The sequence below is a fragment of the Acomys minous genome (genome assembly GCF_964271855.1).
Source record: "Acomys minous genome assembly, chromosome: 7".
Taxonomy (NCBI): Eukaryota; Metazoa; Chordata; class Mammalia; order Rodentia; family Muridae; genus Acomys; species Acomys minous.
The window spans coordinates 91,008,122-91,021,218 of NC_140488.1; positions in this window are offsets into that span (position 1 = coordinate 91,008,122).

The following is a 13,097-nucleotide window of genomic DNA, read 5'->3' on the forward strand; positions in this document are numbered from 1 at the left end:
TGGGGGATGATAAGCACAATGTAGTTTGCAGTTGGTCCCCAGTACAATTGTCAATCCCTGACTCAACTGAGACATGAAGGCAGGGCTGTTGTCATATCCTGTTACCTTGGGTACACCAAACCTGGGGAAGATTTCTTCTAGGATCTTCTTGGCCACAATGGTTGCTGTTTCATGTTTTGTGGGGTAGGTCTCTACCCATCCTTGAAAAGGTTATCTACAAACACTAGCAAGTATCAATACCCATACTTTCCTGGTTTTATTTCAGTAACGTCAACTTCCCAGTAGACTCCAGGCCTATCTCCTTGAGTCCTTTTTCCTATGTCCCTTTTTTTGTCCTGTTCACTCGTCTGCAGAAGTCACACACTTGTATTATTTCTTTTACTATAGTCCTGAGACTCACAACAAACATCTTTGACCCCTTTATTGCCTCTATCAACTTTTTGTACCCTAGGTGAGTCCAATCTTTTGCCTATTCTCTGGGGAGGAAGGTCTCTCCATTTTGAGTCTTCCAAATGTCCTTCCTTAGGCAAGTAGTAATTGGTGGGATATTCATCCTCCTTTGCGTAGGCAAGGAGGTGGCAAGAGGGGGCCACCGTTTTGTCCAATCCCATATCAGCCGAGGGCACTCTTTCAGGTGCAGGACCCTGGGCATGGTCTCTGCTGCGACCTCTCCTGCCACCCGGTCTACCATGTTGTTTCCATTGGCCACAGGGTTGTTGCCCCGCTGGTGCCATGGGCAATGGATGATGCTTACCTTCTTAGGCAGGTGGAGTGAATCTCTAACAAGTCCAGGATTTCAGACTTGTTTTTGATTTATTTCCAGTCGGAGGTCAATAGCTCTCTCTGCTGGTTGATTGCCCCCTTGGACCTGCCGTCCTTTCCCAGTTCCAGAGACTTGGTCAAAGCTATTAATTCCGCTTTTTGGGTCGATGTTCCAGGGACAGGGCTACAGCATCTACCACTGCTTCCCCTCCCCTCAATTATGAGACTGATACGTCTGTGAACCAGACAGCCTCGGCGTCATCCATCTGTTGGTCAGACAAATCCTTCTGCCACCTTGCCACCCTGGCACCAGTGGGTTTCCACAAGCACTTGTTGGCAGTCATGCAACAGAACATCCAGGTCCGGGTCCAGGAGCAGCTTCGCCAGGTTGAGCCCTACAGGCGGGGCAAAGTTATCTGGTCCCAGTTTAACAGGAGAGTCTGATAATGAGTCAGTCATTCAAGCCTTGGTCATGCATCGGTCAGGTGGCTGTCTGACCACACTCTCCAGGGCATGGGGAGCCTCTACTGTTAAATCCTATCCCAGAGTCAACTTATCAGCATCCTTAACTAAGCTGGCCAGCTCGGCTACTAGGTGGAGGCAGGCCGGCCACCCAGCTGCCACCAGGTCTAGTTTCTTTGACAGGTAAGCAACTGGTCATTTCCAAGGCCCAAGCTTCTGAGTCCATACGCCTTTTGCAACCCCACTATTTTCTGCAACATAGAGCTGGAATGGCTTGGACATGTTTGGGAGGCCCAAAGAAGGAGCAGGCAGGGGTGCTCTCTTAATGGGATCAAAAGAGGCCTGTTCTTTTTCTCCCCACAAGAACGGCCTCCCATTCTTAGTGAGTGGGTAGAGGGGAGCTGCCAGTTCAGCGAATCCTGGGATCCACAGACTATGGAATCCTGCTGTGCCCAGGAATTCTTTTACTTGCTTGGGGCTTTTGGGAGGGGGAATGTGTAAGATAGTCTCTTTTATGGCATATGAAAGCTTCTGCAGCCTGTCCTGTAGCAAGTAACCCAGGTATGTTACCTGCTATTGACAGATCTGGGCCTTTTTTGTGACACTTTAGGTGCCCTCAAGGCGCTCTTCTTGTGAGTCTGCCACCAACAAGAGGTCATCACATACTGCAAAAGCATTACCTGGGGATTTGAGTCCCGGAAGGGAGCCATATCCAGGTTTAAGACCTCATCAAAAATGGATGGCGAATTTTTGAAGCCCTGGGGGAGGTGGACCCAGTAAAACTAGCATCTGGGTCCTTCCATTCAAAGGTGAAATAGTCTTGAATTTCAGGTGCCAGGGACAAGCAAAAGAATGCATTGTTGAGATCCAGCACAGTCTACCGAGTCCTAGAGGGTAGCAGAGAATACAAGAGGGTATAAGGGTTAGGTACCATGGGGTGAAGGTTGGTCACTAGTCAGTTAACTTCACGTAGGTCCTGGACTGGTCGATAGTCCTGTCTGTCTGGTTTTTTCACGGGCAGGAGAAGGGTTTTCCAGGTGGACTGACATTTGCAGAGCACCCCTAGTTGTAAAAGGCTGGTGATGTGGGGTCTAATGCCCTCTTTAGCTTCCTGGGACATGAGATTTTCCTTTACAGCCACAGGCTAGGCTTGGGCCTTCAGCTCCACATAGATGGAAGGCTAGTGCGTGGCCCTCTCTAATCCCACAGTTTCTGCCCAGGCTTGAGGATAGTCTTTCAACCATTTCTCCATGTCAAGGGAGCTTGTAGTCTGGCGAGGTTCGGACAGTCGGTAATCATCCTCTATTTTCAGGGTGAGTATTTGGAGGGGTTTACCTTGGGGACCCTGGAGTTGGGGCCTTTCTGGGGGTAAATGGATCTGGGCTCCCATATTAGTTAGTAAGTCTCGACCTAACAAGTGGTAGGGACCGTCGGGAACAACCATGAAGGAATGGGATACCTGGCCTGTTCTGAAATCAACCGCTCTTCGGGTAGTCCATGAATATTGTATAGTTCCTGTCGGCCCCTTTATGCAGGATTTTTTGTTTGACAGAGGTCCATCTGCTTGGAGGAGGAGCTCCCATATCCACCAAGAACTGGGTTTGTTTCCCCTCCACTTTTAGGGTTACGCTGTGCTTGGGGAGGGGCTCCAAACCCCGTCCCCATTAATCATTGTGTTCCTCCAGGGTTAACACCTTAGTGACTGGGCCTCATCTCTCCCAATTTCCCCAGGTCTCTTTGGCTCCCCTCCGGTTGAGGCCCTCCTTACAGTTAGGACACTCGCGGCCCAATGGTTTGTCTCTTTGCAGTATGCACACTGATCCTTGCTTAGCGTGGTTCTTTCTCGACGGACTGTGCCTCTGTCTTCTCTTGATTCTTGCACTGCCATGGCTAAAATATTTTGTGGGTTCCTCTCTTGGTGCTTATCTCTCCTGAGTTCATTTTCTTCCCTTTCTTTTTATTTTCTTTCTTCTTTCTCTTCCTCTATTTCTCTGTTGTTATACATTTTTTCTGCAATCTGCACCAGCTCGCGCAAAGTCTTATCGTAAAGTCCTAATTTTTGGAGATCGCTTCTCATGTCCTTACTAGCCTGCTGTATAAATGCCATGGTTACGGTCACCTTGTTTTCCTCCCTACTTGGGTCATAAGGCATATACTGAAGGAATGCTTCCATGAGCCATTCTAAAAAAGCCACTGGTGACTCATCCTTCCTTGACTAACTTCTCTTTCCTTAGCCAAACTGCGGGTCACCCAGTGGCACCCTTGAGACCTGCCAACAGAGGCTTACAATTGACCTTGAAGTGCTCCATACCTGCTGCTGTTTTGAAATGCCAGTCTGGCTGCCTGAGAAGGAATCCCTCATCTATAGTGGCGGGGTTCTGGCTGGGGGTTCCATCATCCCCTGGCACATTTTTATGGGCTTCCAGGAGGATGCGTTCCCATTCATCCGTGGTGAAAAGGATCTGTAGGAGTTGCTGGCAATCATCCCAAGTGGGCTCATAGGTGAAGAGAATGGACTCAATGAGGTTAGTGAGGCCCAAAGGTTTCGTGGAAAAGGGCAGGTGCTGGGCCTTTCAGTTATAAAAGTCGGTAGAGGAAAAAGGCCAGTATTGCATCTGCTGTTTTCCTAGATGATCCACAAGCCCGAAGGCTCGGAGGGGCAGAGCCACCGCGGCGTCAGGCTAGGAGGTCCTCTGACTCCAGGTGCTCATAGCAGGGCCTTCTTCCTTTGGTAAATCTGGTAAAGGGGAAAAAAGGGACCGGGGAGAAAGTACTGGGAGGGGGCTTGTTATAGAACCCCCTACCTCTGATCCTCCCGGAGCTCAAGTGTGGTGCCGACGGTGCCGCATTTGGAGGGTATGTGGGAGGAGGATCTAACAGGAGTAGGTCCTCGGTCTCAGAGTCCTGGAGCACCTTCTTTTGACTTTGGTCTTCCGACTCCTCTTCTTGGACTAAAAAAACCTGATTGAGCATAAGAGGGAGAAAGGGCCTCACCCATGGGGGCGGGTGGGTCGGTGATAAGTTCTTTGTGAACAACCATTTATGGCCCCTGGTCCAGATGGCCAACGGACCCTAAAGCAAAGCCTTTTCTCTTAACTGCCATGACAATATGCAAATCGAAATTACCGGTCATTGGCCACCCTACACCAAATGTAGCCACTTAGCTGAATAGAAAGTTATCATTCTGCCCTTCTTAGTAAAGAGACACATGTTATGGGCTCTAACCTCTGGCCAATGGTCTGTGATCCAAAAATATCGTCAGTCCAAGTCCACAAAAAAGACATACAACACTGAGACAAGTAATTTGCTACTGTCACTGATGAATTAACCACTGAAAACTCTCCCCGGGCTGTCTTCGACCTGCACTTTGTTCAACCACAAAAAGGAGTTCAGTCCTCCCAACTCCTTCCGGGGCAGTCAGAGTGTCCTCCAGACTCCCTACAGTTCACAGCATCATTAACACTTCTGCCTTGAAACCTGTTGGAAGGATCCTTACAGATAACCTTCACCGATGCTCATGAGCCTTGACCCAGCAAATACAACCAGACACGAGACACAGACAGACAACCACTGTACTTTATGTCAGAGTCCTCTGATCTCTGACCTCTGTTCTCCCACAGGAGTTCAATTCTAGGCCAATGTACCAAATATAAGAATCATAGAGAGAGTTCCCTACTTCCAGCAGACTCCAAATGAGAGATACAGGTATGGGGCTCAATGCAAAAGCAAGAGGCAGTTTATTGTTCCACCACGCTGAGGTACACCTGCACACAGGAGTGAGGAGACCCAGAACAGAAGAATCTCAGAGTTTTTATATTTTTAGGCTGGGCAGATTTTGGTAACAGCAGTTTAAAGCAACTCATTGATGGGATAAGATTGGGTGAGGTAGGGTTGTTTGCCTTAAGGTCGGGATTTTTTCAATTATGCAGGTTTCAGGGGTCCAGCTGAGGTTTTTCTCAGAACTATTTTTATTTCTACAGTTCTTGGAGGGGAAGGGTAGGTGAGGCTGTGGAATTTTACAGGGTTTGGTTTCTCAATGCCTTGCTTTTTTACACTGATATCTTTCAAATACTTTGGTGGCTTTTCAGATATGCATACCCTTGATGGCCTGCACAGTTTGCAGGGTATTCTTCAAGTGAACATGAAGATTTGAACCTCTTGATTTGCATGAATCATTTCTATGGTTTTCTGGGTGAAGTGAGTAGACCATCTTCACAGGTCACCTCTGGCCACTTTCAAGAAGAGCTCAATGATTTACTTTTAATTATGTATATATGTGTATTTCTTTGTGTGGATATATGTATGTGAGTGCCGTATCCACAAAATTCTGAAGAGGGCACCAAAACCTAAGGAGTCTTAGTTATAGGCAATTGTCAACTGCCTGAGATGGTGTGAGGAACTGAACTTAGGTTATCCAGAAGAACTGTAAGTTGCTCTTAGCCAATGAGGCATCTTTCTAGCCTGTTTCTTATTTAAATTTTATCTGATAACACTAACAGCAGCATAACAAGAAAATGAGTTCATTCATTTTATTTCAAGAGGACAAAAAATGAAGAAATCACAAAAGAATACAGGATTACTCAAGAATTATTTTTCAGGAGCAGAAAAGAAAGAAGTCTGAGTACATTAGTGAAAGATAAACCTAAGAGGACAAAGAGGAAAAAAGTGTATGTGTTGAATCATGGGGTTAGAGGACTAGCGTATGTGAGACCTTGGGTTCAATCTCAGAACTGCCAGAAAATAAAATAAAAAAAATTAAATCAAGATATATTTCTTATGATAAGAAATAAAATTCGAAGAATCAACAAAACCAGGAGATAATTCTTTGAGAAAATCAACAAGATAGATAAATCATTAGCCAAACTAACTAAAAGGGAGAGAGATACTATCCAATTCAACAGAATCAGAAATGAAAAGGGAAACATAACAATACACACTGAAGAAATACAAAGAATCATAAGGTCCTACATCAAAGACTTGTTTGCCACAAAGTTTGAAAATCTAACAGAAATTGACAACTTTCTTGATCGTTTCCACTTGCCAAAGTTGAATGAAGATCAGTCTTCTTTCTCCTACAGAAATAAAAGTAGTTTTTAATAGTGTCCCAAGGAAAAAAAAAAGCCCAGGGACAGATGGTTTTATCACAGAATTCTATCAGATATTCAAAGAAGAGCTAATACCGTTACTCTTAAAACTACTCCACAAAACAGAAATGGAAGTAACATTACCAAACTTTTATATGAGGCCACAGTCACCCCTCACAAAGACCCAACAAAGAAAGAAAATTTCAGAACAATTTCTCTTATGAACATTGATGTACAAATACTCAATAAAATACTTGCAAACCAAATCCAAGAACACATCAAAGATATCATTCACCATGACCAAGTAGGCTTCATCTCAGGCATGCAGGGATGGTTCAATATACAGAAATCCATCAATGTAATATACCATATAAATGAACTAAAAAAAATGATCATCTCCTTAGATGCTGAAAAAGCATTCAACAAAATCCAACACTCATTCTTGTTTAAAGTTTTGGAGAGATCAGTGATTGCAAGGCACATATTTAAGCATAATAAAGCCTATATATAGCAACCCAATAGCCAACATCAAATTAAATGGAGAGAAACTCAAGGAAATTCCTCTAAAATCAGGGACCAGACAAGGTTGTCCACTTTTCCCATATCTCTTCAATATAGTTCTTGAAGTTGTAACCAAAGCAATAAGACAACAAAAGGAGATCAAGGGGGTACAAATGGGAAAGGAGGAAGTTAAATTGTCCCTATTCACAGATGATATGATAGTGTACATATGTGACTCCCAAAATTCCACCAAAGAACTCCTACAGCTGATTTAAAAAAACATTCAGCAAAGAGGATGGATACAAAATTAACTCAAAACAATCAATAACCTTCCTGTATAGAAATGACAAACATGCTGAGAAAAAAATTAGGGAAACTACATCCTTCACTATAGCCACAAGAAATATAAGGTATCTAGGAATAACTCTAACCAAGCAAATGAAAGACTTGTTTGAAAAAAGACTTCAAATCCCTGAAAAAGGAGATTGAAAAAGATATCAGAAGATTAAAAGATCTCCCTTGTTCATGGATCAGGAGAATCAACATAGTAAAAATGGTCGTCTTACCAAAGGCAATTTACAAACTGATTCCAATTACTATCAAAATACGTACACAATTTTTTAAAGATATTGAAAGATCAATTCTCAATTTCATATGGAAAAACAAAAAACACAGAATAGCTAAAATAACCCTGTACAATAAAGGATTATCTGGAGGAATCTCTATTCCTGATCTCAAGCTATAGCATAGAGCAACAGTAATTAGAACATCATGGTACTGCAATAATAATAGGCTGGTTGATCAATGGAATTGAATCAAAGACCCAGAAATAAATCCACACACATATGGACACTTGAAATTTAAGAAAGAAGCCAAATCTATTCAGTGGAAAAAAGATAGCATCTTCAACAAATGGTACTGGTCTAACTGGATGGCTGCATGTAGACCTATATCACCATGCACAAAACTCAAATCCAAGTGGATTAATGACCTCAACCTAAAACCAGAGACACTAAATATGTTAGAAGAAAAGTAGGGAAGAGCCTGGAACTCATTGGTACAGGAGACAACTTCCTGAACAGAACTCCAAGAGCCTAGGCCTTAAGGTCAACAATTAACAAATGGGACCTCCTGGGGGTGAGAAGTTTCTATAAGGCATAAGACACTGTAAACAGAACAAAGTGACAGCCTACAGACTGGGAAAAGATCTTTACCAACCCTACATCTGACAAAGCAGTAATAGCCAAATATATAAAGAGCTAAAGAAATCAAATACCACAAAGCCAAGTAATCCAATTAATAAATTGAACTCAGAATTAAACAGATAATTCTCAAGAGAGGAATATCAAATGGCTGAGAAACACTTAAAGAAATGTTCAAATGCAAATCAAAATGACTCTGAGTGTTGTGGTGAAAAATCTGCCAGCTCAAAAAAGAGAAAGTGCCTAGCTGACCTTTCTACTCAGCTCATGTCCCTATGAAAAAGGCTCACTAGCTCATCAAGAAAAGACAAAAAAAAAAAAAAAAAAAAAAAAAAAAAAAAAAAAGACCAGTGCTTCCTAGATCAAAGCCCAGAAATACAAAGACAAAAGAGCTGAGGAGGTTAAGAGCTAGAGATCTATGAGCCAAAGAGCTAAGGAGCCCAAGCTGAAATCCCAAGCCCCAAGAGCTATAATGCCTACATTGTCTTAAATACTCCGCAAGTCAAAGTCAGCTGGTTTCCTCCTCTGCCTCTCTTTGTAGGGTGAATTTTATTATATCCTGTGTACAAATAGCTCTTGAATTAAAGGTATGTGTAAGGTTGGCTGAAACACACCTTAATCACCTATTTACAATAAACAGAAAGTTCTTGGCTTAAAATTGTGGGTTCAAGCTTAACCACAAGAAACAGGGATTTACAGTTCAATCTCATGTATTACAATGGAATCAATGACAGGTTTTTACAGGTCACAAGCTTATGGATCACACTGAGATCAAATATCCTGCAACAGAACTTCAATCGTACTACTCTGAAATTTTTGAAAATAAAAAGGCAAAAAATGATTTTCTTCATTTCTATTGCCTTATACTTTTATTGAGAAATAACCAAATAGACACTTGATTAGATACTTATTAACAACATGTTGCACATGAAAAGGTAGTTTTCAAATATTTCTCAATTATTTTCATCTTTATTATTGTGCTGAACTGTGCAGGATTCTCTAAATCAATGGGCCCCTTCTCTTTAACAACAACAACAACAAAAGAGTAAATAAAATACACAAAGTAATTGAATGGCTATGGAAAATGATTCAAGTTCCAAATTAAATAGTGGGGGAAATAAGAATAGATCATACTTATGTAAAATTGTCAAAAACATGTTGTCAATGTTTTGTTAAAGTTTAATGGGTATTTTTCTTTTTTCATATTTTTTATTTAAGTAATTTTTTCAGATTACATCACAATTGCTTTGGCCTCACTTGTATCTTCCCATTCTTCCTCCCTCCCTCTTTCATCCTATTGCCCTGTGCTAGGTCAGTGACTGAAGGGACCTTGTCCCCAACTATAAGAGCACAGCCTATCAGGTCTCTTCCCGGTAGCTGCTTATTCTTCTTCTGAGTGTCACCAGGTCTCCCTACCAAAGGGAACTGGTCAAGTAGGGGGCACCAGAGTTCATGACCGAGTCAGCTCCAGTTCTCCACACAACTGTGGAAAATGTGTTGTCCATTGGCTAAATCTGGATAAAGGTTCTAAGTTTATCCCATGCATTGTCCTTGGTTGGTACAGTAGTTTGAGGTGACCCACCTGGGCCCATATCTTCCAGCATTAATGATCTTGTAGGTTTATAGGACCCTCTGAATTCTTCTATTTCCCCATTCTCCCTTATCTCTCTCACCTAGAGTCCCAGTAGGAAGTCCCATTATCTATCCCAATCCCCTCCATCTCTTGAATTCTGTTAGAGAAGCTTACTTCTGTATTATTTGCTTTCTTCTCTAAGTTCTCTCATTCTTGGCTTTCTTCTGTCTGTTTTTATCATTGTTTCCATGTTCTTTCTTTTTTTATGAATTAAGTCATGTATTTGGCAATTTCATACATGTATATGATGCAGTCTCATTTCTTTCTGTTCTCTTCCTCTTTCTTATCTCCCTCCATTCTTTTTACATATATATTTATATTATTACACATACATACAATATATTGCCTACATATATTAGTACACATATATACAATATATTACCTATAGCAGAAAGAACCATAACACAATAAGGAATGTTGGCTATTTGTATTTGAAAGCCTTGAAGAAGACATTTTTCCAGTCTTGGTGCATCTAAATTTCTGAATGAAAATCATTCTCCATCACATACTGTCATTATCAATTTAAAACACCTCTCTAGACCTAAACACATCTTAATCCTAAAACAACTAAGCTTCATTGTAAAACTAAGCTACCTGGTCTTTAACTCCATCAGAGACTTGAGCAGGAATAAGCTTGACTGTCTGAATATTCCAGGAGTGCATGTTAGTAGCTTTCCAAATGAGAAGATGACACAGACAGTTTTCTACCTGAATAGTCACCCAACAGACAGAATTCTGCCTAAAAAATGTCAAACTTGGATGCAGGCAGAGTCGATCGCCAAATTCTGCAAAGAAGGTTTAAGCAAGTCCTCAATAGTTCCTGCCACACAAATATTTCTATGAGATGTATTGGGCCAGAAGGCTGAAGGAGAAGCTCCAGCATTGTTTCCATTTTTATCTTCATATCTTGAACTGTTTTATTGATTTCCTTCATCTGACTGTACTTTCCTGAATTTCTTCTAGTGCCTCTCTATAGGCCTCTTTAATGTCTTCAGTTTATTTGGCTGCATATTCTTGCATTTGTTTACGGGACTTTATTCATTTCCACCATTATGATTTTCATTGCTAAGAATCTAAGGTCATTTGCTTGAGTTTCAGTTGTGTTTGAGTTCTCAGGGTTGATTTCTTTAGACTAACTGGGTCGCGGAGACGTCACTTTGTTTTTGGGTTTTGTTATTTGTGTTTTCACACTGGCCTTTAGTTATCTTGCTGCCTCTAATGTTAGGGGGTAGTTTCAGGTGTCTTTCACTGGTGGTTGAAAGAAGTTCATTGTTGAGCGTCTATAGGTCAAGAGCTCTCTCCTGTGGGGATCAGGGAACCCTTCCTTTTATCAGGCAGGTTACCTGGTTTTAGCTTCAGGAGACTTAACTCTACACCCTCGGTTCCCCACTGGGTCAGCAGAGGCTGGGAGCTGGGGCTCTGCAGCCCAAGGATCATTTCAAAGTGGTGTGGATAAAGCAGGTTATCCTGCCTTTGCCTGGGCTTTGAAAACCCTGCCCCTTGACGCTGGGGCTTTGGGGTCCTAGGATCAGTCCACCCTAGAGTGCCAGAACCCCTTTGGCTTGTGGGGGTTAGATAGGATTCTGTCTGATCTGTCTAAGCCCTGGGGCCTAGGTTCAGTCCCGCTTGAGATAGCAGATACTGCCCTCTGCCTTGTGGGAGTTGGCTGGGCTTCTTTCAGATCCCTTCAGGCTGGTTCAGTCCTGTCTGAGTATGTTCAGAAACTCCCGCTGTGTTGTGGCTTCTAGTCAGGCTCCACCAGAGCTTGCAGAAATGGCTGCTTGGGTTGGGGAAGGTGGCTAGGTTTATACCCAATCCCCTCAGGCCAGTTCAGTTCTTTTAGAGAACATGGGGCTCGCTGCTGTGCGATAGTGGCTAGCTAGGCATCTGCCCAATCCATTCATGCCAGTTCATTTCTGCCATAGTATGCCAGAATAGTCCGCTGAGGTGGCTGGCTAGGTTTCTGCCCAATCTGCTCAGACCATGTCACCTTACTTCAAGTGAGCCCAAGTGTGAATATGTATCTGAAGAACATGTCCACAGCCACCTGGGCCCCTCCGTGGACTGGTGGGATGAACGGCCGTAAGATCTATCATAGATCCACACTCTCAGGACCCCTGCCTGGGCCAGCTGGCTTTGATGCTGTTACTGTGTGGCCCACACATTAGTTAGAGAGGGAGAGAGCACAGGTAAGGCACTCATGCTTAGATGCACTGTGTTTTGGATATTGCGCCCATGTGGTTGTCATGACCTTGGGGCTTTCTGTGGACTCAGGGGTTGGTCTGAGGGCAGAATCACCTGTTTTTCTGCATTTTTCCCAGGCCAGCAGCTTCAGACAGGTATTTCATCACCCATACTTCATTCCCAGATACCTAGAAGTAGGGTTGGAGAAGGTCTTCTCCAAGTCTGTAGGTGGTTGTTTTGTTCTGTTGACAGTGTCCTTTGCCTACAGAAGCTCTTCAGTTTCATGAGGTCCCATTCATTAATTGTTGATATAAGACCCTGAGTTCTCTGTTAAAGAAGTTGTCTCCTGTGCCAATGAATTCAAATCTCTTCCCCATTTTTCTTCTAACAGATTTACGGTGTCCAGTTTTAAGTTGAGGTCTTTAATCCTTATGGACTTTAGTTTTGTGCAGAGTGATAAATATGGGTCTATTTGCATTTTCTACATGTAGCCATGCAGTTAGACCAACACCATTTGTTAAAGATGCTATTTTTTTCCATTATATGGATTTGGCTTCTTTGTCAAAACTCAAATGCCCATAGATGTGTTGGTTTATTCTGATAAACCATCCTTTTTCTATGCCAATACCATTGTGTATTTATTACTGTTGCTCTATAGTACAACTTGAGATCCAGGATGGAGATACCTCCAAAAGATATCCTATTGTACAAGATTGTTTTATCTATTCTTTTTTTTCCATAGGAAGTTGAGAATTGATCTTTCAAGGTCTGTAAAGAGTTGTCTTGTAATTTTTATGAGAAATGTACTGAATCTGAGAATGGACTTTGGTAAGATGTACATTTTTACTGTTGATTCTCCCAATCCACAAATATGGAAGATCTTTCTATCTTCTGATATCTTTTTCAATTTCTTTCATTAGAGATGTGAAGTTTTTTTTTTCACTTTCTTGACTAGAGTTACACCAAGATGTTTCATAATATTTGTGGCTACTGTGAAATGTGTAGTTTCCCTAATTTCTTTCTCAGCCTATTTGTCATGTGTATACAGTAGAGCTACCGATTTCTTTGAGTTGATTTTGTATCCAGCCACTTTACTAATGTTGTTTTTCAGCTGCAGGAGTTACTTGATAGAATTTTCAGGGTTATTTATGTATACTACCATGTCATCTGCAAATGGTGATAGTTTGACTTCTTCCTTTCCTATTTGTATCCCCTTCATCTCCTTTAATTGTCTTATTGCTCTATCAAGGAATTCAAGTAATATCTTGA